A 25,780-nucleotide genomic window follows, 5' to 3' on the forward strand; every position below is an offset into this window, starting at 1 on the left:
TACATTTTTGGAAGACGGAAAAAAGAGAAAGTGGTATCTAGCTTGGAACACAGAAAGCAGAATGTGTGTTTAAAGCCAGCTAATTTGTGCTGGAGAAAGGCTGGAGAATTAGACAGTCAGGTTTTTCTGAAGACAGGGATGGGGGTAGAGCTGTGAGTAGGTTAGCAAAAACTAACCCCTCCCCTAGTCTATGCAGCTGACCTTCCCCATCATAGCCAAAGGCAGGGATCCTACACTACCTCAAGGGGTGTGGTCTGAGTGGCTCAGCACTTGGGAGCTTCAGACAGAACCTGGGGTGGTAGTGAGAGGGAGCAGGGGGCAGTCTGTAAACAAGAAGGAAGAGCTGCAGAAGGATCTTACCACCTCATCCAACTTGATATCAGAATGCGGGCAGCCAGGGTCACATACATGGAGCTGGAGGCCAGAGGATTCCTCTCTAGGGAGATAGGCAAGCCCAGGAGAACTGACTGGCCTGCAGAAACTGAAATTTAGGATTCCACCAACAAAACGCTGGATCCTTGCTAGATCATTAAATGAAGAAATCTACTTGCGATTAAGCTCATCTTTTGCTACACACACAATGCTTCCAATCAACCAAAATTAAATACCAATCCACCAGAAATTAAAAAAATGACAATTTTAAAAAGGAAACCAAAATAAAAAGGAAAAAAAGAAACCGAAGAATGGGAAACAATGTAAGGAACAGATGGGAAATAGGAAGAAAAGTGTAATTAACATTCTTAGAAAATGAACACATTATCATTTGGTGAAAAAGAAAAAAAATGCTATTTTAATTTTTTGACCCACTAGAATAGTTGTTTCTGGTTTTATTTTTGCCGTATTATAAATTTATTTATTATTATGGAAAATAAACTGCATATTTAAAATGTACAGTTTGACTTTGAAATTTGTAGCACACATGAAACTGTTGTGAGTCAAGAAAATGTATATTTCTATCAGTCCTAAAAGTTTCCTCAGACTCCTTTGTAATTCTATTCTTCTCTCTACTCCTATCTCCAGGTAACCATGATTTCTTTTTAAACTGAAACTGTAAGTTGCACTTTCTAGAATTCTAAGTAAATGGAGTCACACAGATACTCTTTTTTTGTCTGTTTTCTTCCAGCATGATCATTCCAGCATGATACTGCATTTATCAACAGTTTGTTCCTTTTGATTGCTGGGTAATTTTCATTAATATGGATATCTATAACTTGTTTACCCGTTCACATGTTGATGGACTTTTGGATTGATTCTAATTCTGGGCAATTACCAAAAAAGTTGCAGTGAACATGTTTAAGCCTTTGCATAGACACTTGTTTTCATTTCACTTTGGTAAATATCTGAAAGTGGAATGGCTGGTTGTTTGGTAAGTGTTTGATCATTTCAAACTGTTTTCCAAAGTGGTTGTACTTTTACATTCTGTCAACAGTGTATGAGAGTTCCAGTTGCTCTATATCCTCTCCAGACTAGATATGGTCAGGCTTTTAAATTTTAGTCATTCTAATGGGTGTATAAAACTTCACTGCAGTTTTAATTTTCATTTTCCTGATGAATAATGATGTTGAATACATTTCCATGTGCTTACTGGCTATTTGAATGTCATATTTAATGAAATGCTTGTTCACATCTTTCATCCACTTTTAAAAGTAGGCTGTCTTGATATTGATTTATAAGAATTTTTTTATATACTTTGGATACAGACCTTTTATATGGGTTGTAAATATTTTCTTGTATTTGCATATTTAACTTCTTTTGAAGAGCAGAAACTTTTACATTTGAAAAAGTTCAGTCTATCGATTTCTTTCTTTTGTGATTTATGCTTTGTGAGTACTAAGAAGCCTTTGCCTATTACAAGATCACAAAGGTTTTCTCCTATATGTTTTTGATAAGGTTTATACTCTAAGGTCTTACATTTAGGTCTGTGATCTAGTATTTTGTGTTAGCATTTGTGTGTGGTGTGAGATGAGGATTGATATTCATTTTTTTTTCTATGTCTATACCCAGTTGATCTGGCAGTATTTGTTGAAAAGATTTTTCTTTCCCTGTGAATCATTTGGCACTTTTGTCATGAATTATTTGATCATATATGTATAGGTTTATTTCTGAATTCTCTATTCTATTTATTGATTTATGTGTCTATCTTTTCACCAGTATAAAACTCTTATTATTATTGTAGTTTTGTAGTAATTCTTAAAATTAAGGAATCCAACTTTATTCTTCTTTTTTTTAAAAAGTACTGCGATTATTCCAGGTTCTTTGTAATTCCATGTACATTTTATAATGGATTTGTCAATTTCTGCGAAATAGTTTGCTGGGATTTTGGTAGGGATTTCCTTGAATCAATATGGGGATAATTGCTATCATAATAAACATGTTCAATCCTCCAGTCCATGAATATCATTTATCTTTCTATTGCAGTCATCTTTAATTGTTGTCAGCAATGATTCATAGTTATCAGTGCAGAGGTCTTAGATAGAAATATTTTGTCAGATTTACTCCTATTTGATTTTTTTGGCACTACTAAAAATTCAATTTTTTGAAAGTTTATATTTAAATCATTAGTTATAAGTATATAATATATAAAAATTATCTATCAGTAAATAAAAAAGTTTGTGTGTCAGCATTGTATCCTGTGATTTTGCTAAATTCACTTACTAACTCTAACAGGCATTTTGTAGATTTCCTATGTAAACCATCATATCATCTGAAAATTAGGACAGTTCTACTTCTTTTTTTGCAGTTTTTTTCTTTTTTCCCCCTTTTTTGGTTTTGGCCTTATTTCTAGAACCTCCAGTACAATGTTGAATAGAAGTGGTGTATTCTTGCTTTGTTCTCAAATCTTAGGGGGAACAATTCAGTTTTTTACCACCATGATGTTAGCTGTAGAGTTTTTTTTTTTTAAAGATGATTTTTATCAGTTTGAGGAAATTCCCTGCCTCCCAGGCTGTAGTGAGTTTTGCTTTTTCTTTCTATAGTCATCAATAGGTATTGAATTTTGCATACTTTTTCATACACTGAAATGGTTTTTCTCCTTTATTTTGTTAATATCATAATCATGGTAAATTACATTAATTTTTTAAATGTTAAACCAATCTTGATTTGGGGGATAAAATCTGCTTGATCGTGATGTAATATTCTTTTAAAATATTTATGAATTTAATTTGCTAATATTAAGAAATTTTATCTGTGTACATGAGAGAGAGTGGTCTTTAATTTTTTTTCTGTGATTTTTGGGTCTGTTTTTTGTGTTAGGGTTATTCTGGCTTCATAAAATAAGCTGGGCAATGTTGTCTCCTCTATATTCTGAAGATGTTTGTGTAAGATTGGTATTATTTCTTCTATGAATGTTGAATTCACCACTAAAATAATCTGCACCTAGTTTTATTTTGGGGAAGATTTTTGTAAGAAATTCAATTTTTATATAAAGGACTATTCAGATATTCTGGTTTTTTTGGTATCAATTTTGGTAAATTATATTTTTCAAGAATTTTCACTTAATCTAAATAGTTGAATTTGTTGGCATTAAGTTTTTCATATTATTATTTTTATCCTTAAATGCCTGTGGATCTGTGGCGATAAGCCCCCTCTTTACCATTATTTTAGTGACTTGCACTCTCTTTCTCTCAATCAATCTGGCTTGGGCTTTGTCAGTCTTATTGCTCTTTTAAAAACCAAATTTTGGCTTTGATAATTTTCTGTTTTATCTATTTTCTACTCCACTAATTTCTGTCCTTATCTGTTACATTCTCTGATTTTTACACTTTTTCTCCTTTTATAATATACACATTTTAAAGCTCTTTTAGCTGAATTCATTTTCATCCCACTCAAAATATTTCCTAATTGCCTTTATGATTTTGTCTTTGACACATGAATTATTTAGGAGGGTGTTTAACTTCTAGGTATCTGGGGTTTTCCTAGATACTATATTGTTATTGATTTCTTATTTAGTTCTGCTGTGGCCACAAAATACACTCTGCACATTTCAGTCCTGTAAAACGTATTAACCTGTTTTATTGTCCAGCGTATGGCTTATCTTTGTGAAGGTACTCTGTACACTTGAAGAGAATACATAGTCTGCAGTTGATTGATGCTGTGTTTCATAAATGTCAATTAGGTGGTGATTGATAGTGTTGTTCATATCTTCTGTGTCTATGCAGATGTTTTATCTCATTTTTCTCTGAATTGCATACTGATTGATGCTAAAATCTCTTGATATAATTGTGCGGCCATGTTCTCCTTAATTCTGTCCTTTTTTTTCTGTGTATCCTGAAGCTCTGTTATTAAAGGCATACACATTTTATGATTGTTATGTATCCCTAACAAAACTATATTATCACTATAAAATGCTTATTAATTTTTAAAAATGCATTCAGAACTCTTGGAAAATGAAGGTATGATAAACTGAAATTTTAAAATATTTGTGTTAAAAGAAGATTCAAAAGATAAAGTTGTAGAAACCTCCCAGCAAGTGAAACAACAACAGCAAAGAAAACAACAGTGATGGAAAATGGTAGATAAATAATAAGAACCTGAGAAAATTGCTCTGGGAGATCCACATTCAAATAGTAAGAGTTTTTTTTTTTAAAAAAAGTATAAGTGGAAGTTACCCAGGGACTAATATAAGAACATTTCCTATAAGAAAAGGACACAGTTTACCAGATCCAAAGGGCCTCCCAGGGTCCAGAGTAATGTAGGCTGAAGAACTACATGAAGGTGCTTGTGAAATTTCAGAATATCCGGGTGTTCTGTGGACCCCTTTCCTTTGCTTGACTGCTGAAGGAATGGTTTTAGCCCTGAGAGAAATACTTGTTCTAGGATGAAAAGCAGGGACCTTCCTTTTCAGTTCCTGAGTCTTGTCCTCAGCTCACTTGAACATAGACTCACAGCCCCGCCAAGAATTCAGAGCAGCCCAGTTCCCCTCACCCAGGTTTTTGGTTTGACTGGAGTCGTGTGAATCTTTGAAATGTCCTTAGTACTCAAGCACTCAGGTGCCAAGAATCTTTGTTTAACCACTTTAGCAAGTTAATCCCCAGACTGTGTTTTAAGTCTGTTATCAAATTCATTAAGAATAACGTACTGTATGCTTCTGTAGGGAGAATATTTGCCCCTGCATGTGATAAGACCTAATGGCTACCCCTAGAACACTTATGAGTTGAAACCCTTGAGCAGTTTGGGAAATAATTTTCAAATTAAGTATAATGAGTTAAGTCATTTTGGAGGCCATCCAAATGAGGGCACCAAGACCAACAGTGGAGGCACTGGGAAAAAGCGAGGGCCTGAGATTATGCCCTGCCAGTCCTGTGCTTATGCTCCCCAACTCTAGGATAATTATCTACAACCACAGGTTCCTGGGGCCATACCATTAAGGACAATCAGGACTTGGCCTTAAATCATGCTTCTATGTGGCTCTCAGCCACCTACCTCTCAGTTTTACTTTGGTTTGTTTTCATACCCCATTTCATTTTAAAAGGCTTCCAGTGAAGGGCAATCTTTACCTAGCCGGTGGTTAGTGTCTGCTGCAGTTTCCAACTCCAACCCTAAGCAGCTACCACCATTGCTGCTCCTCTGCTTGCCCAGCTGACTCTGAACCTGACAGCTCAACTTCAGTTATTACAGCTTCTGACCGTCTAGAGCGATTGGGCCAGTAAGTGAGCACGATGCTTCACATTTCCAGAAGGACTCTTGTTTTTCCTGTTTGACACACCCTTGGTTGAGGAAACTTGAACAGGTTGGAACCAGTACTCATACCATTTGAAGACACTGTCTGGAGTCTCCTCAAATACCTCTGGCTGGTTCTGGACTGATGTCCCCGGTTAGGGCATGGGCTTTGGGCTACATCTCAAGGAATTTTCTGCCTTCCTATAGCAATAGTCTCTCCCCTTACTCTGTCTCTTCCAGCCACACACATGTGAAGTGACAGCATCTTTGTCTCTCACTTATTACCAAGGACTGATAATCCTGGTCTGATGGCTAATTTTGATGCTTTGATTACTTTTTTCTTTTATCCCAGTAAGCCTTCAGATTTTAGGCAATAAAATTTCTCCTCTCCTAGAGCTATGCCAGAGTTTCAAGGAGTGACACAGATAAAAGCATCCCTTGGAACTATTCTTCCATGTGTGGGGTGCTGTGCTAAACACGTCACTGACATCATCTCATTTAATCTTAATCAAAGCCCTGTGACCTACCCATTTTAGAGATGAGAATATCCTGGCTTAGAGAATCAAATAAGCTTGCCATAAGAATGTGGAGGAAAAAAAGCAGAGATTTGAATCCAGGGATTCTCTGAACTCAGAACCCATACTCTTAATCACGGTGCCATGTGTTCAGCCTCAGGAAAGATGGAGAATACCACCCACTTCACTGCAAAGAGTCACACAGTAGATCACAGCCAGGTCTGGATTTTAACAATGTGGACGGATTTAAATTTCATTTCATTAAAGAAAACTCTTGGGTGCTTGTTTGTTGGCATCACTGTGATTAGCACAGTAAGGATAGTTCAGAAGGGAGTTCAGAAATTTCCCTGCCTTTAGAAATTTGAGAGACTAGTAGTGTAGTGTAGTGGTGTTAGTTGCTCAGTCATGTCCAATTCTTTACAACCCCATGGACTGTAACCCATCAGGCTTCTTTGTCCATGGGATTCTCCAGGCAAGAATACTGAAGTAGGTTGCCATTCCCTTCTCTAGAGGAACTTCCCAGGGGTCGAACCTGGGTTTCCTGCATTGCAGGCAGATTCTTTACATACACAAATAGTTAAACACTATGTAATACAGTTTTATTCAGCTTAGATAACAGAGAAGAGAATGCAGTAATAATGAAGTCAGTAGGAATCTACAATGACAACTTAAGACTAGAAAGGAAAAGTTAAGCCTCAGAATGCTAGGCAGTATATCCGAAATGCAGAAACTAGTGGGTCTAGTGTAGCTGGAGAAGTTTTTATGGTGAAAGGTGGACTTAAACTTACCCTGGAACCAATGAGATTTTGGTTAGTGGAGAAGAAGAGAGAGGGCATTCCAAGGAAGAGAAAGTATGATCAAAGGTAGGGAAGAGGGAATGAATGTAGATGTTTGGGAAGACATCAGGATGGGCCAGACTATAAAGCATGGAGGATAAGTTTGAGAAGCATCTTAAGAGTAATACTCAAATTTGGAATTGAGTTTGAAGGCAATGGGGGATCACAGAAGGCATTTGGATATAGGAAAAACAGGCCAAAAAAAATTCATGTGGAATATGTTTCTCATAGCTTGGGTCATTTCTCTATATCAAATAACTATGGCTGGAGTCAAGATGTTAACACTGAACTCCAGAATTAGGGTCTGTTTTCTATTCAGCATTAAAGCCACATTCTTCCTGCCCAGATTTTTTCCCTCAACTGAGAGAAAGCCTCATATGGAAAGTGAGAACTTGCTTACTGGCTCAGAATAAAGGATCTAGATGGTTTTAGTAATAGAGTCATCAGTTCTGATCATCTCCTTTTCCAGTATGGGGATGTACTTGCCAAAAGAATGACAATGCTTGTTAAGCTAGCCAGAACAATTCTGCCTGGTTCAGATCCAGAACATGTTCTGTCTTTTATGCAGGGCTAAAAACTCACCGACAGATTCCTATTCTCTGCTTCCCCCTTTCCTAGAGTCCAAACAGACTAACTATTTTTCATTATTTCCTCCATCAAGAGAATATGCACTTTCCTTGGTTATAAGTTGAGTGACATTAACAACATTCAAATCCTAAGAATGTATATGGATCAGACTGGCTCTTTTTTGGGTATTGAGAAACACTTCAATTTTCTTGTTTCAATTGAATGAACAAGCTGTTCTCCTTTCTGTAGAATTGGGAAACACTGTAATCTCAGGAGTAACTTTTGCAGGGGGCTGATTTCACCCATTCTAAATTGTTAACACTCTCAACTTCAGAGAATGTTCTTACCCCTAGGTCTGGAAAGGTTGTGGTCACTTTGCATCTTGTAGTTTTCACTGTCTCTCTGCCTAAAGCATGAGCCATTATGGTGCTATTAGCATAATTAATGATTTATCTGTCCTTTTTTTTTATTTTAACTTAATTTAAAAATTTTTATTGAAACAAAGTTGATTTACAATGTTGTGTTAGTCTCTGCTGTATAGCAAAGTAAATCATTATACATATACATATATCCACTCCTTTTTAGATTCTTTTCCCACAGAGGTCATTACAGAGTATTGAGTTGAATTCCCTGTGCTATACAGTACATCCTTATCTATGTCCTTTGAATCTGTAAGTGATGAGAAAATCTCTCTGTGTTTCCCTTGTGTTGCATTCAAAACCTAATATAGATATGCTATTATGGACTACCTGTACATTTTAGCTAGCAATATTACAATTTTTTTATTTACAAACTTCTCTGGTCATCATAGGTGGAGACAGGTAATATTTGAGATGTTTCATCCTAAAATACCAATGAAACTGCACAGAAAGAGTGAAGAAAAGGAAGGAAAATAAATGTAAATTTAAGATGGAGAAAGACCATGTGCTTAAATCCATAGGGAATGTCTACTACTGTAATTTTGTCAATAGGATGGATTGAGAAGCATATTCTCAAGATTACAAGATGCATGGCTCACACACTGAACCAGAGAAGACCAGTTGGTGCTCAAGGAGAATGGAAAGCAAGTATACCTGGCCCCCATCATTTGCTCCCAACTGCTTTAGGAACTTGGAGATACACTGACCAGAAAAGCAAACATTCCAACTGGGAAGAAACTGTCTTCTGAGCCAGCCAGAGTCATGTCCAGAGTCAAACCTCCCACTCAACCCATCAATTTCTCCTCCCACATCCCTTAAAAGACTATGGCTCCCAGTCCACAGCCAGGCAGGATGTAGATGGAGACAAGTAGAGGTAGGTTGTGTCCTGGAAGGGCTAGCTGTGTAATAAAAAGTACTGTAGGATATTTTAAAGCAACTATCCTCTAATTAAAAATAAATGAATTTAAATTAAAAAACAATAAAAAGTACCGTAGGGACTTTCATGGTGGCTCAGTAGTTAAGAATCTACTTTCTGACACAGGAGACGCAAATTTAATTCCTGGTCAGAGAACTAAGATTCCACATGTGGTGGGGCAACCAAACCTGTGCATTGCAACAAAGATTTTGCAAGCTGCCTCCAAATAAATAATTTCTTTTTTAAAAAAGTACTGTAAATTGGAGAGAGACAAGAAGAAGGGGGAGGACAGTGCATGCTTGGAGGGCATGTGATTTTATGTGCTACCCTTTAAAATGGAACAGCAGACTCTGTTGTCTCCTACTAGTGTCTCCTGCTAGTAGGAAATTACAGCAGTTAGAGCAACAGCCCCAATCTAATGCCCAGAGATGTCCATAGGATTCTCTAGGCAACCCACTGGAGTGGGTTGCCATTTCCTTCTCCAGTCCACAATAGCTAAGTATCTGTCAGATCCTGAAAGAGGAGGTGGGCACTTCTGTGAGTCAGTGTGCCCTTCAGATCCGCTTTACTTGTGCCCAAGTAAAACTGAGGGACAAAAAAGACTTCATCAGGACTGTCTACTAGCAAGTGCCAGGCTGGAACATACTGTTCTCTTTTGCAGAGAGACAGAAAAATGCCCAAAGGGGCCTAAGGAAAGAATACTGCAAGATAAAGGAAAGGAAGCCTTTCTGTTAAAACTTGAAGCGAGATTATATCACTGAAAATAAATTTCTCCAGGAAGGAGAGAAACATTTTAGCAGACATATTTTTGGTTGTCTCAGAAAGATGTGGGAAGGCCTAGCCACAATGAGATCAGAGTCAGGGGCCATCTGGAGAAAACAGATTGGGATGAAGTAAGATTTACAAAGGCTGAAATGAGAAATGAGGGCGAATATGCCAAAAGTATAATAGAATTAAACACCTGTATGAAAGAGTGTCAATACAGAAAAGACATAGCACAAATCAAATCAGTAAAGTAGAAGACAAAATAAGGGAAAGGACCAAGATGAAAATGTTGAGAGAGAAGACAGAAAACACAGATCTAATCTGAGAATTACATTTATTCCCAATGAAGAAATGGAACAAAATACTGGAAACAGCAGTCAAGCACATGTCAGAAGAAAACTATTCTGAGCTGGAGAAGATTTGAGACAAAAGTAAAATGACCAGACCCATATAGAGACATATTTTTTAAAATATCAATACTTGAGTTTTCAAGTTAAAAAAGAATCTTTCAGGCATTTAGATAGATGTGAACAGGTTACTAATGAAATAAACATCAAGTTGGGCTCAGACTTTCTCAACCCTGAGAACTGTTCCAGAAGACAAGGTTGTGGCTCAAGAATTCCACATTCACCCAACATGATGTTTACATTCAAAGGCTGTAGAAATTGATTTTCAGATTTACAGGGAGGCTATAAATATATCTTGCATGGCCTTTTCTTGAAAAACATTATCTGAATTTCCTGTCCAATTGATCAACAGATGAATTTGTATAAGGAAACACATACACAAAATGACTTGCAGAGAGCACTGGACACTATTCAAAATATAAAAAATAATAGTTTTAAATGTGATTCCAAAGCTGTATGCAAAACTTAATACCTACTATTGAAAAATGATTTACTTGGATCTAAAAACTGAAATTAGATAAAGACTGATAAAAGAGGGAGGAGGAATATGTTCCAAGTTATCCACTGTGAGCTGGTGGTTTTTTGTTTTTTTTTTTTTTTTTTTGGTAATTAAGGAGAAATATATAAAATGTCATTTAATGAGAAATCATGTTTTCGGTGAGTAACTTTAGTTTGAAAACTGACTTCTCCAAGAGAATGCTTTTTGACAGCTTATCTCTAAAACTGGAATTATTATATGGCCATGTATCTCATTTCTGATCCTGATAAAGGAATCTGAAGGAAATCCTGACAGGAAAATGAAAGAAAATGAAGGAAATCCTGATAAGCTGAGGTGTTAAGAAATTACATAGACAGACAAGATACATGAATGATTTTCTTTCTTCTTATCTATTTTTTTTTTTTCCAAGTTAAGAAAAGTGCTGGCATCAGGGAAAGTGAGCAGTAGTCAGTGGAAACTCAACTAGCATGACTTCGGTAAGATAAGTTTTCTTATTTGATAAGTTGTTTTTAAAAATTTGTTTCTTTGTTGATTATGAGAGTTTGCTCAGGAATTCATGAATTGCGCTTGAGCCAATATAAGAACTTTGAAATAAATTTTTTTCTTTTGTTTTGGCTTTTGTTGAAGCTTTGATTTGAAGTAAGAGGGAGAGGAATCTCAGGAATTCTTCCATGTGGTGCTCTTCATACAGTGGGTGTAGAAATGAGAAACTGGAAATTACGCCTATGCTGAATATCAGAAATAATTATGACTTTAATAAAAGTATTAAAGCTTCAGTCTAAGTCATAATCTTTTCCTGTCTTTGCTGTGCTGTTTATCTTTGCTGAAGTTATATCTATACCAGTTATAGTTGTTAAAGGGGAAAAAAAGTGCTAGAAGAATTTGGGGAAATTCCATCATATTGTGGTGCAAGTACTTGGTTACTTGGGGAAATATTGCTGCCTCCTGATTTTCAATAAAAACAGAAGATCCAGTTCTTGACCAGGATAGAATTAATAACCTTTCCTGCAACCCTCAAAACATTCTAATTCATTTTGTCATTGATTGCTGACAACTCATCCATGGTCTCCCATCTTTAATGTGTTTCTAAGCATATAAAGGATAGATGCAGTAAGGGTAAGTTAGACAGAATCACTTAAGGCCATTTGTAGACTATGAATTGTCCCAAACCACTCATTGCTCTTCTCTAAAGGGTTTGTTTAGTATTTATTTGCACCTTATACAAACAGTGGTGCCACTCTTACAGGGTAGGAATTTTAAAAGTTGTGTAACATCAGTATGTACAACCAACGAACCAAGAGTCCTGATGACTCACAAGGCATGCAGACTCCACAAATTGTGTGGAAGACATGGAATAAATATGAATCTTAGTCTCTGCTCTTGGTGAAGTGTAAAGCTAGTTTAGGCAGAGCAGTATGACACAAATGAAATGATTAGCAAACCGTCAGGTGTGAAGCTGAATTGTACTGTCTTCCTTGTGCTTGTGTTTCTTCATCTACAAAATTAGAAAAGCTACTTATAATAAAACTACTTATCCCAATAGGACCTGGTACATAGTTAGTGCTCAACAGAGCTTAGCCCATAATCACAGTTATTTAAATTACTGTTAATTTGTAAATGTAATAGGAGGTAAGAAAAAGAAGTGATCAGGGTGTGCTGCAGCAGTGGAGAATGTTTAATTCCTGATTGTGATTTGAGCTGGGCCTTTGAATGATATGTAAAATTTAGCTAGCTGGTGACTTAAAGCATTGGGGAGGTCATACGAGGTGGGAAAAATAGTCATTGTAGAGGCAGGTAGATTGCTGCCTCTACAGTTAAGATAATAGCCTCATTGGTTCAGTGGGTATGTATAGGACTTTGTGGGAAACAAAATTGAATGGATAGGGTGGGGTGAGATTATGGAGGCTTTACAAGTCAGGCAAAGGAGTTCAGATTTTGATAGGATCAGCAATGAATTGTCTCTACTTGAGTGGGAGGAGTGATATAACAGAGAGGAGTCTGGTAGCAAGAGGCAGGATGATTGGAGGGAGTGGAGGGCAGGGAGAAGGCTGTTAACACTGCCCAGTGAGCTGTGATCAGGGCTTAGTTGACAGAATGGACAGTTAGACATAGAGCCAAGAAACTATGAAGGAAGAAGTGACAAGTGGGAAAATAACAGGAAAATGAAAGAACAGTAGTGTTTTGAAATCTAGTGCCATATTTTCTGAGCCCAGCACCCGGATACAAGGTTGACAAGTATGTGTGTATTCATGAAACAATTGAGAATGAATAACTGAAGATGCCCCTGAAAATGAGACATATGAGGAGCAAACTACATGGCCAGGCAGAGAACAAAGACTAATAAAACTGGGAAAGGATATGAAGAGGGAGCTATCCAATCCAGTATTCTTTTAGCTTATATCTATTGTGTATCTGCATGCCTGCTGTGTAGGAAGTGTTTGCTAGGAAGCAAACGGTTTAAGAATCCAGGGCTGTAATGATCTACTTCCATGTGTATATCTTGCACAGGTCTATTGGTGCTTGAGGGTAAAATGGCACCATATTTAAAAATAGTGACTGTATCAGTAGGTAATAGCCTGGTGTCCTACCTAGGTTCAAATCCTGATTCCACCACGTGTAACTGTATACTCCTGAATGAGCTACTGGAACTTTCTATGCCTCATGGGTAAAATGGAATAATAATAATAATAATATCTACTGCATAGTGATATTGTGAGACTGAAGTGAGATGATACATGCTAAGTGCTCAAAACAGTGCCTAGAGGGTGCCAGATATTATCTAGGAGGAGTTGTAAGAGTAGTCTTAGTGGTGAGTCACAGTGCAGGTGAGCGGAAGTAGTTCACTTTACCCTGCTGAATTTAAACATCATAACCTTCAGGAAACGGGTCTCCAACCAATACGCTGAAAGCATAGTTTTCCAAGGTAATTCCTGTGAAACTACATGTTTAAGACTAAAAGTACAGAGTGAATATTTGGGATTGGGGGTTATCTATTAAAGCCCAAATCTCAGGTTTCAGGGAGTGTCACCTGGGTTCTTGCAAAGACCATGTAATTAAAGCCGTACTCTGCAGATTGCATTCCTATAGGCACAGCACTTGAAAGGTAAGAGGGAAAACACTAGGTACCTACTGTTTGCAAAAGTATAAGATATAAAAGACACAGATACTCTACATGAGTTAATAACATCTGGATTCCAGGTTGAGCTCCCTTAGATTATGTTTTCTCTGTCACTCAAGCTGGATTTTATTATAGCTCTTATGCTGCAGATAAGTTGTATCCTAGGTTGGGATAAGTGGCCAGCTTACAGTAAGTGTGTTCTGTCAAAGGAAGATTCCAAGTCACTTGATTGAAAACTGAAAAGCGTTAGAGTGCTTTCTGGCACGTGGGCTTCTCCAAATGCTTTCTGGGGTGGGCCATTCAGCCAGTAAATCAGTAACAGAGACTAGGGCATATGCAAAACAGGCCCTCTTGTTTTCCCAGGAACTGGCCCCAATTTGTATTATGTTTTAATTTGTTTGTTCAAATGAAGCTTATAATTGTGCTTTTCCCTGGGTATACCAGAAGGCAAGCAGTATGGTTATGGGAATGTCAACTCTCGCCATTTTTCAAAGGAGTTGGAAGTTGCAGAGACTGTAGAATGGAGATCATTTCAGTATAGAGAGGAAAAACAAGTCTAGCCAGGGATGGCCATCTGAATTTGATTAGTGCTTTTTTTGACATAAAAGAGATGCTGCCTCCAATAGACTTATATGGTTTTGCCTACTTTGGGCTCAGATCGACATGTTCCCTAGAGCTGTTTACTGACCACCTGAAATGTTGATTGGGGCTCTTGTCATGGCACAGGACAGGATGCAGGCCCTTTTGCTGGAGCCAGCCTGAGCACATGGTGTAATGGGGACTGAAGCAACTCACAACCACATTTGGCCTTAGGCCACATACTCCCTGCAGGGCCCATGGAGGGGCTCCTCAATTCATGTCTCTAGAACAAAGCTTGAACTGCCACAGGGCAGATTGGAAGAAGGACTCTGCTGGTTTTTCCATACCCTGTTTTTTTCCCCGGGGAGTCAGAATTGTAGCTTTTATTCCATCTCTGCTCATTGAGAATCCCTGGGAATAGTAAAATTCAGGAATGCCACAAAAATTCTTACTAAGTGGGAGAATCTGTCTAAAGAACAGAAATAGGCTCAACACAACTATAACGGGAATGTGTTGTTCAGTCTCCAAGCTGTGTCCAACTCTTTGTGACCCCATGGACTGCAGCACGCCAGGCTTTCCTGTCCTTCACTATCTCCTAGAGTTTGTTCAAAACTTATGTCCATTGAGACTGTGATGCATCCAATCATCTTGTCCTCTGTCGTCCCCTTCTCCTCCTTCCCTCAACTTTCTCAGCATCAGGGTCTTTTCCATAAGCAGGTTCTTTGCATCAGGTGGCCAAAGTATTGGAGCTTCAGTTTCAGCATCAGTCTTTCAAATGTATATTCAGGATTGATTTCCTTTAGGATCAACTGGTTTGATCTCCTTGCTGTCCAAGGGACTCTCAAGAGTCCTCTCCAGCACCACAGTTTGAAAGCACCAATTTTTGGGCGCTCAGCCTTCCTTATGGTCCAACTCTCACATCTGTATATGACTACTAGAAAAACCATAACTTTGACTATACTGACCTTTGTTGGCAAAGTGATGTCTCTGCTTTTTAATACGCTAAGTTTGTCATAGCTTTTCTTCCTAGGAGTATGCATGTTTTAATTTCATGGCTGTAGTCATCTTCTGCAGTGGTTTTGGTGTCCAAGAAAATAAAATCTGCCACTGTTTCCACTTTTTCCCCATATATTTGCCACTAAGTGATGGGACCAGATGCCATGATCTTAGTTTTTCTTGAATGTTGAGTTTTAAGCCAGCTTTTTCACTCTCCTCTTTTACCCTCATCAAGAGGTTCTTTAGTTCCTCTTCACTTTCTGCCATTTGACTGGTATCATCTGCATATCTGAAGTTGTTGATATTTCTCCTGGCAATGTTGATTCCAGCTTGTGATTCATCCAGCCTGGTATTTCACTTGGTGTACTCTGCATAGAAATTACAGCCTTGATGTACTCCTTTCCCAATTTTGAACCAGCCCTTTGTTCCATGTCCGGTTCTAACTGTTCCTTCTTGACCTGCATACAGGTTTCTCAGGAGACAGGTAAGGTGGTCTGGTATTCCCATCTCATTAAAAATTTTCTAGTTTGTTGTGATCCACACAGTCAAAGGCTTTAGTGTAGTCAACGAAGCAGAAGTAGATGTTTTTCTGGAATTCCCTTGCTTTTTCTATGATTCAATGATGTTGGCAATTTGATCTCTGATTCCTTTGCCTTTTCTAAATCCAGCTTGTACATCTGGAATTTCTCGGTGTTAAGACCTTCTAGGCTTGCAAGGAATTTGAATTTTTTTCTAAGTACCATGAGAAAATTTTAGAGGATTTTAATCAGGGAGATGACAAAATTTGGTTGAAAATGACAGGCAAATACTGTTAAAGATTACTCAAAATTTATTTTTTAATAAATATTTCATTTTTACATGTTTTAGGAAAAATGAAGGGAATTGAGATTTATTGAACACCTTTAATGTACTCCATATTGTTTTGGGTATATCTATGTTTCATGTAACTTTTAGAACAATTCTAGAGGCAATCCTTAGTATCTCTGTTCATCCTGATGATAAAACTGAAACTTGGAAAGATTAAGTAATTTACCCCAGACCACATGGATAGAGCAAGCCAAAAATCAATTCCTGATGAAGAGTGCATGGTATTTCCATTATGCCATGTTGTCATAGTGCTTGGGTGTCTAATATAGTGCCTTGAACATAGAGGACATCTAATAAATCTTTGTTAAAATATGAAAAGAGCAAACATTTCCATTTAAAAATTTTATCTTCAATATCAAATGCCAAAATGATAGCTTAGCATAAGAAGTAAATAAAAATAATAGCATTAGCCCTACTTCAGTGAGGGTCTGAAATGTTTTAGAAACTATCTAGAAAAACTCAGGACTTGGGTTTAAATTAGGATCTGAGTCAGGGTTCAGTCATGGGAAACACAATCCACTTTCTGAAGCAGAAAGAAATTTAATCCAGGATTTCAGTACATTCAGAATTGTTGGAGAGTGATTCCTGACCTCTTCAGGACTGTGACTGAAATTTGAGAAGTCCTGGCACCTGAGTCACCTGAGAAATTTATGGAGAGTGACATCAGAAAGAAAACAAACTAGATTTTTGGTCCTCGTCAGAGAAACAGCAACCAGCAAATACTAAACAGACAAGATGCCTGTGTGAAGATATCAAAATTGTTGGGAAGGTTGGGAAAGGGGCTGCAGGTCAGGACTCCTGGCTGACCCCCAGGGTAAATGACTATCTGACCTACCAGGGGAAGCGCCCTCTGCCTCCTACTGCTACTCGGGAGCAGGATATGACTAGAAGTTCATGGACTAGACTGAACACATCACCTTAGCAGCAATGAAACAACCCAGAAATCACCACCACCACCAGAATAGCCCCTCAGCAGTCACACAACTGAAGCCTGGACCCTGGACCCCGGGACATTGCTGAAGAATAGCTCCTGTCTGCCAACAGCAGAGTAGAAGCAGCAGGAAAAACAGTCCCACCCTTATGTCCATCTTCCAAATCTCCCACACATGTATCTATAGGCAGGAATGATTTGCAAACCATACCCTGGCCACAAGGAGCCTGTAGAACATAGCTTTCAGCTTTCCAACCTCTGCGTCAAAGGCAAGTGGGATGGATGGTAGATACCAAGTTCTCACAGTGACATAGTCTTCCCCTTTCTGCCAAAATGCAGTATCTGCCACTTGGCAAAGCAGTTGTGAAACTCTTTAGGAATGTAGCCAACATGGTAGGGTTTGGGTTGACACCAGTCAGAGCAATGAAAGGCTGCATTAGCAGCTTCCTGTGTGAGAAGCTTCTTGGGTCTGTCTTTGTCCCATGATACTTCTTCTGTCCTCAAAGAGAAATGAACAGAGGACTTAGATTATGCCCTGGAAGGTCCCCAGAAGAACACAGTGTGATTACAGCTTACATGATGTCTCGACTAATCTTGCCAAGTGTTTAACCAAGTTCACAACATCTGTGGATGGTAGGATTTTAAGAAGCCTCAGACTGTGGGTCTTAGACGGCCTCTCACCAATCACCAGCTTTGAGAAAGTGGAGGATATCTTTCCTTTGCATCACAGCTCCCTTATATGAGAAGTTTATTTTCAGAGTTGACTTGGCATGAGATGAAGATTAGACAAAGCAAGTCTAGTAAGTCATACCATACCTTACTCCTCAGAAGTTTGAGCTGAGAAATTTGAGAGCATTCCATGCCAATTGAGGATGCAACTCTTTTCCCCAAGTCCTCACAGAAAGACCTGGACTTGACTCTTGGCTTTAAATATAGAAGTCTGTAATTAGATTCTCATGTGTCTTTAGTGGCGACCTTTACTTATCTGTAGACTCAAACACAGGCTGCTTATTTAATGTTGCAAATGATAACTCCAGTGTTGAGGTTGCTTGTCCTTCTTCTGAAGATGCTGGTGATTCCCTTCTTTGTCATTTGACATATATTATTATATTAGCCAAAAATCTCTGAACTTGCAGCCCTGAAGAGGAATGCTGTAATGCTATGTGGATGACATGGAAAAGTTGTAAGATACAGTATTAAGTGAAAAAAAGCAAGGTTCAGAGTAGTATATATAGTAAGTATATATGTATAGTATAAAACCATTTTTATTTTTGAAGCACTGGTGAAATGTAGCATCAGCATTGCCCAGGAACTTGTTAGAATGCTGATTCTTAGGCCTCATCCCTGCCCCTCCCACCACCCAGCACCCAGCCATACTACTGAATCGGAAACTCTGGATGTGGGGCTGGCAGTGTGACCTCTAGATGGTGGAGAACCACAGCTCTAGTGTGTCCTGTCCTAGGATTGTTTGCTACTATATGTAGTGTCCTAGAGTGTGTATCCCTGCTCCCAGGTGGCGCTAGTGGTAAAGAACCCACCTGCCAAGGCAGGAGACATAAGTTTGATGCCTGGATCAGGAAGATCCCCTGAAGGAGGAAATGGCAACCCACTCCAGTATCTTTGCCTGGAGAATCCCATGAACAGAGGATCCTAGCGGGCTACAGTCAATGGGATTGCAGAGTGGAATCACGACCAAAGCGACTTAGCACATACGCAGGGTATGTATGGGTTTTTAGCACCTTTATAGTTTGCATATGATCCCAGTAAATGAATTACTTACATTTGTAAAGGATTTTGATTTCATTCTTCCAGATTCATTGTACCCATATATGTCTTTTCTTTACAAAATCAGTAAAAATTAAAAAAAAAAATTAAATGTGCTGGAAAATGAACTAGAAGAAAAAAAATAGAAGAACTAGAAGAAAAAAAATAGAAGAAAAAATATCTAGAGGACTATATATTAGGCCAAGGCTTTTCAGCCCTTGATGTCCATACAGATTTCTGGGGGGCCTCATTAAAATGTGAGAATGGATTGAGGCCTGAGGTTCTGCATTTGTAACCAGCTCCAGGCCAAAGCATTGGTCTGTGGATCACATTTTGAATGGCACACCACTGAAACATCAGCCATGGTTATTTCTGGAAGGTAAAATTATGGGAGATTTTAACTGTGTGCATTTCACCTTTGTGCATTGTTTGAATTTAATTTCTTGAAAAGAGCTATATTGGGAGAGAAGAGTAAAGAATTTAAAAATCTTTCATCAGAATTTGTCTTACTTCTATCTCTCTCTGCTCTGTAGGCTTAGCCTTTAAAAATAGCAAAAATTTCCAAGAGTACATCAAAAGGAAACTGATTTATTGGTCGCATCCCCATGCCACCCAGCTTATTGCGGATATAAATAATAAAGAGAAATGTTTTTTAAAAGTGGTGTTATGTGGTAGAGGGCACCTGAAAAGGACTCATATTAGCTGAAATTTTTTTCAGTGGAAAGCATCAGAAACCTAAACAAAACAGGCTTAAGGAACCAAAGGAAATTTTCAAGAAATCCAAAGGAAATGATATTAATAGTTTCAATCATTGCTGAATCTAAATCTTCATCAAATGACATCCTTAGGAGTTGGTCTCTTGCTCTCTCTAAGCTCTCCTTTCCTCTGCAATGGCTTTGCCTCCATGTAGTCCCTCTTTCCCTAGGATGGCCACCAGAAGCAAGAGGTTCTATTTCACCAGATCAGCAGCCACAGCAAGATGAGAACTCCTCTTCGCAGCAAGTCCCATCAGTGACTTCTGCTGGCGTGAACTCCTCTCTGGACCAATCTCCCCATCAATCTGACTCTGACTAGCTCAGCTTTGCCACAGTTACATTTCTGAAGAAGCCTAAGGGTGGTACAACCCCACCCAAAAAAACTGAGAGGAAGGGATGATTCCCCAGAGGAGAACTAAAATGTTGATGTAAGAACAAGGCAGATAGATGTCAAAGTGATAGATGATGTTATATTACTGTGCAGATCTTGCAGCGCAGTATTCTTTTACTTATTTGGAAACCAGAGTAAGTCACAATAGTAAACAGTAGACCCAAGATTTCCCTATTTCTACCCCTTTGCTGTAGAAACCTCTCTACCGTGTTACCTCTTCTTCTTGGAAACTAGAAATGAATTGAATATGAAGCCTCTATAACACATGCTTACCACTGAAATGTCTTCTTAAACACTGTATTTCAGATATTAAACTTAGAGGAGCTGTAATTGCACATCAATCATCTTTGACTTTCCTACATCGACTGCTCATAGTAAGTAAGAAAACCACATTCCTTCTGTAATAGTAATTCTTGCTCCTCCTTTCCTCCTTGGACAAACAAGTTGAAGCTTGATGAAGTGTAGCTGCTGGTCTACTTGGAAAAAGTTTGAGTCCTAACCAGGTGATTCCATGAGTGAGGCAGATGCCCTATGGATGGAGGAGCTCACAGAAATCTCTGATCTTCTTTTGTGGCATATTTTATCTCAGGAACTTGATTAATAGTCTAGACTTTGTCCTCCCTTTGGGCGGGCTTGTTGTCCTCTCAATTTTCCCAGCCACAGCATTATCCCTGTGGACAGGTACAGGCATGCATCAGAAATCTGGAGGCTCGCCCAAAAAGTATGTCTGCTGTTTGTAAAGGAGCAATGTAGTAATTACTTGTGAGTAATGCAGTGACAGCTCTTCCATGAGAAATTAAAACTGAAAAAGAGGGCTTCCCTCTGCTCGAAGGAAGGGTATTGGGTGAGCGAATTCTTGCCCTGGGAACTCTCTCTTCTCTTTTCCCCCAAACTCTACCCCTTTATCCCCAGACATCCTTTCTTAAGCACCCTACTCTGGCACTCAGCAAGCCATGGGAATTAGGAAGAATTGGCTGGAAGTAAACAGTCTGCTTGCTCATAGCAATTGAAAGTTTTCTTCTGACGATTCTGGTTCCAGGGGAGGGAGCTGAAGATTAAATCCTGAAGCCTGCCCCATTTGGAGAGCAGCAGCCTGGCTTCTGGTGGCCACAGCAGCAGGTAGGAAACGAATGGTTGTTCTTACTTTTTGTTTTTTGTAAAGCATGATTTGAAGGCAAATTTCTTGTTAAGTATCAATATATTTGGCACAGAATCAACAAAGGATTTAAATAATATGATTTCTGTCCATCAATCATCCCAGACTAATGAGAGGATTGATTTCTTTTTTGGGGAGAGGTTGGCTTGGGTTGTCCAATATAATAGCCATTGCAGTCTATGCCAGGAAGAAATCCATGCCTTGATGAATTAGACAGTCTCTGCATTCTCTGGATTTTCCCTTGTAGTGTGTGTAAACATAAGTGTTTACATACTCCAGACAAACAGTCGACTTTTAAGAACACTCAAAAGCACAGATGATGATCTGACCAGAATACAGGCCCCCTCTGATGCATTGTTTTGTTCTAAATTTCTCAAGAGCCCATCAATGGACTTCTTGTAAAACACTACCATACATTTTTTAAAAAGGAAGTTATTTGGAGATATCAATGTTAAATAAGTGTCAGTTACATTCATATCAGTTACACTCACACTCTTTGGGTTGCAAAAAAAGACTTTTATGTATTTTTGGGGTCATGTACTTCTGTATAGGAGATATAACTTAGTAAAACTAGACAAGAGACCATAGAGGGAATATGATGAGCTGTTACAGAGTTTGTCATAACCAGATCCCAAATGTTGTAAAGATAAAATATGAGGTGTGCATGATAGAATGAAGGAATAAAGGGAATATGGAAAAGAACAAAATGGAGTTCTATGAGAATTTTCAGATCTATCTTTTTTAAAGAAACAAAGTTTGAGAGTCAGCAACCAGAGAATCAATTCCTAGAGAAAATATTTGTGAATTGTGTTATTATGTTATTTTTTAAAATGACCATATATTGAGGTTGCCTATTGTTTGCCATTTTATGTGTATGTTTGTGTGTGTGTGTGTGTGAGAGAGAGAGAGAGAGAGAGAGAAGGCACTCTCCTGATACATGGACTTACAGATCAGTGCTGGGCTTTTTTTTTTAGTATTTATTTATTTTATTTTGCTGTACTGGATCTTAAGTTACAGAACTTGGGATCTTCCAGCTTTGTTGCGGCATGTGAACTCTTAGTTACAGCACATGGGATCTAGTTCCCTGACCAGGAATTGAACCTGGCCTGCTGCATTGGGAGTGTGGAGTATTAGGCAGTGGATCACGAGGAAAGTTCTGATGCAGGGCTATTTTTAAATGTACTTCAGTAAACACTTATTATGCAAACATTAATCAGCACCTCTGTATTCTGGGCATTGTCCTAGGCCCTGGATTATACACACACACACACACACACACACACGCACACACATATATACATATATATACATATACATACATATATGTATATATATATCATGCTGAATTTCCTCTTGAGTAATCTTTTGTGTGTGTGTGTGTGTGTGTGTACTCAGTCATTCAGTCGTGTCTGATTCTTTGAGACCCCATGGACTGTAGCCCACCAGGCTCCTCTGTCCATGGGATTATCCTGGCAAGATCACTGGACTGAGTTGCCATTTCCTGCTCCAGAAGATCTTCCTGATCCAGGCATTGAACCCATGTCTGCTGCATTGCAGACAGAGTCTTTACCATGAGACAGGAAGCCCTCAGTAATCTTTATGGAGTTGTCTTTTGTTGGTAACACCTAAGACAAAAGTCAGAAAACTTTACTTTCCTCTTATTTGTGTTATCAAAATAGAGAGAACTCCAGAGATTTAGTGCAATTACTGTAACACAGCTTCTAAGGTGACCTGGTTATCAAAATTACTTGTGTACTGATCTGCTAGAAAAGCATATCTTGTCTTCTAGTTGGAAATGACAACTTGTTGAAACCAAACAGTACCTCCCCAGCTTCCATAAAATCCATTGCTCTGAGGCCAAGGAATAGCAGAGCTCTACTGTTTAATTTGGGTCCTGTTATGAGTCTCGAGTTCCCTGGTTGAGAGTGAGGTGCTGGTCCTTGACAGGATGTTTGGCCCCAAGGCAGGGGTGATGCCTTCTCTGCACTGTTTTCTCCCCCAAACCCTGTGGGAGTGAGAGTTGGGGAGGGAGGTGGACAGAACTCCTGCCCCTATGGAGGAGTCTTCTCCATATGTCTCCCAGGGGACCTTCTTCATTATACATCATGTGTGAATGGCCCGTGTGTGTGTGTATGTGTGTGTGTTAGTCATTCAGTTGCGTCCGACTCTTTGCGACCCCATGGACTGTAGCCCACCAGCCTCCCCTCTCCATGGAATTCTCCAGGCAAGAATACTGGAGTTGGTTGCCATTCCCTTCTCCAGGGATTGAACCTAGGTCTCCCACATTGTGGGCAGACTCTTTACCATCTGAGCCACTAGGGAAGGCCGTGAATGGCCCCTGAGCCCTCAGCAAACGTGACTGGATCTCCTGGAAGACCAGCCCTGATGCCTCTTCTGCCCTGAGAAGCTAACTTGTAAGCTGGCCGAGACAGACTCAGGAACTAGGCTGATAGATGTGGATGCTGCATCATTACCAGCACACCCCCTTCCTCTTCACTTCTCCCCTGCAGCTGCCACTTTTTGTGGTTGACATCAATAATACCTAATTCCTCACTCTGGAAAATGTCTGAGTCGGTCATGACAAAGCCAAGGGCAGAATCAGCAACAACAACAGAACAAAAATAATAATAGCACCTACCATGTGTGAGCACTGGCTGTGTGCCAGCCACTGTGCTAAATGCTTTACATACATGATCTCATTTATTCTTTACAACCATCTATGAAGTAGGGAATGCTGGTATCCCCATGATACAGACAAGGAAACTGAGGCTTAGCCATTTACCTGTTGTTGGGAGATTCACATCTGAGTGCCAGACTCCAAAACATTCAACCACAGCTGTGATGTGAGTGATGATCAAGTTTATAAACACTTAAACATTAACTAAGAGAAGATAGAAAAACAGACCTGTGAGGAGGGTGCTGGGGCAGGTGGCTTTCTGGGTCCCTTGGCTTCCCTGCTCTTCCGTGATGCCTCTGGAAAGGTCTGCCAGAGACCACCAGGGAGACCAAAGGGCTCGCCCTGCTGCCTGTGGCTTCTCTCTGCAAGTGGCCTGTCATCCCTTCCTTTGAGGTCTGGCAGCTGACATTTATCTTGGTTTTTGTTTACAAACAAGGGTCATGCATCCTGTTCTTTCTTTGCTATTTGGGGCTGACTTTAATTCCAAAGGAGCATATGTTTTACTTCCACTGTGCTGGTGTTTTTGGAGACAGACTCCAGCCTTAAGAGGAGTCTGAGAGAGTCTATAACCTCTTCTTTCCCTTTCCTTGACTTTCAGCTAATATATTCCCCAGAACCTACCTGGAAGCTGGAGGAGTTTTCTGACAGGGATGGTTTCTGTTTCACCAACTACCACTGTTAGTACCATAGGAAATTCCTCTGAGGAAGAGATTGTGGTCTCTAGTCTGTTTACCCGTGGGCTCCACAATTCACAAGTCATGTCACAGGCTTGTTTCTGGGGAATACTCTCACGTCTTGAACGCTTTCTGTTTTCAACCTGTAGGCAAACTGTTCTGTCTCCCAAGACTAAGGATGCCAGGGAAGGGCTCAAATCAGAAACCTGTGCGGTTTCAGGCCTCCGCACAAAAACTGTTTGATGGCCCTTTGGTTAACTAGAGCAGCACAACAAGACCTCACACCCTTAGACTTACAAACTATTTTTATTGTATGACTTGGTAATGAACTAGTAAAGGATCACTTTTTTTGAGATTTGGCCTTAACTTGCTTGTTTCCAGTTTCAAAGGGTTTCCTTTGTCTTTCATTTTATTAGGAGAGATTGAAAGGGTTGCAGATTTGAGGTAACAAAAAGGAAGGGAGCTAATATTAATTGAACATCTACTATGTGCTGAGTATTCTACTAACCTCTGACATATGCTGGGCTTCTCTGGTGGTAAGAATCTGCTTGCAATTCAGGAGACCCAGTTTCAATGCCTGTGTCCAGAAGATCCCCTGAAGAAGGAAATGACAACAGAACCTGGCAAGGTAGAAAGGCCCATTTTCAGTTGAAGAAACTCAGGGTCAAAAAGAGTTAAGTTAATAAGTATGGTGGGTGTGTAACACAAACATAAGGCAGAATGCAATGCCCAGGTTGCTTCCTTTGTTCAGCACTGCCTCTACCTGAATTCAAAACCCCTTCCCAGTGGACAGGATGGACTCAGATTGTTGATCTCATCTAGTCTTCTGAGACTTAGGTATGTGACACCTATTGGATGAAGAAGGAAACCAAGACTCAGAGGGTATTGCTTGGGTTAATGGAAATCAGCTTCGATTAAGATTTGATAGTTTCCTACTCATCTCAAAGATGAATGACTTCCTGAGGAAATAGTCTTCACATGAAAAGGTTTAACTGCAAAGATCCTAATCAACTGTAATCCATTTGTATCACCTTTGATTTTCCAGACCTTGATCTTAGCAATGTGTCTTTACTTACATATGCCCTACTTTGTGTTTCTAGCATAGTTTTATTCCATAGACACAGGTCAGTGTCAATGAAATGACAGGCTTGACACTTACGTTGATATAGTTTTCTGTCCTGTTACACAGGCCAATTCTTTGTTATTGAGGATTTAAGATGGTTCAAAGATCACTTTTTCTATTTGTCATTGTTATTGTTGTATTTGGAGGTTATGTTTTCCAAAGAGGAC

General features: G+C 39.1%; 1 protein-coding gene across 32 annotated transcripts in view; it reads left to right on the forward strand.

Moving 5' to 3' along the window:
- FRMD6 (FERM domain containing 6) overlaps positions 1-25,780 on the forward strand; it is a 384,502-nt gene that overhangs the window by 106,139 nt on the left and 252,583 nt on the right. For 21 of the 32 annotated variants that reach the window (XM_081507320.1, XM_081507319.1, XM_081507304.1 and 18 more), the window contains 3 exons: positions 10,992-11,058; positions 20,290-20,357; positions 21,023-21,102. The gene's annotated coding sequence lies outside the window, so the exon portion shown is untranslated. The remainder of the gene's footprint in view (positions 1-10,991; positions 11,059-20,289; positions 20,358-21,022; positions 21,103-25,780) is intronic. The other 11 variants (XM_081507321.1, XM_081507308.1, XM_081507287.1 and 8 more) reach the window with 2 other exon arrangements.

Source organism: Giraffa tippelskirchi, chromosome 7, assembly GCF_054371585.1.
Source record: "Giraffa tippelskirchi isolate mGirTip1 chromosome 7, T2T-mGirTip1v1.2.pri, whole genome shotgun sequence".
Classification (NCBI taxonomy): Eukaryota; Metazoa; Chordata; class Mammalia; order Artiodactyla; family Giraffidae; genus Giraffa; species Giraffa tippelskirchi.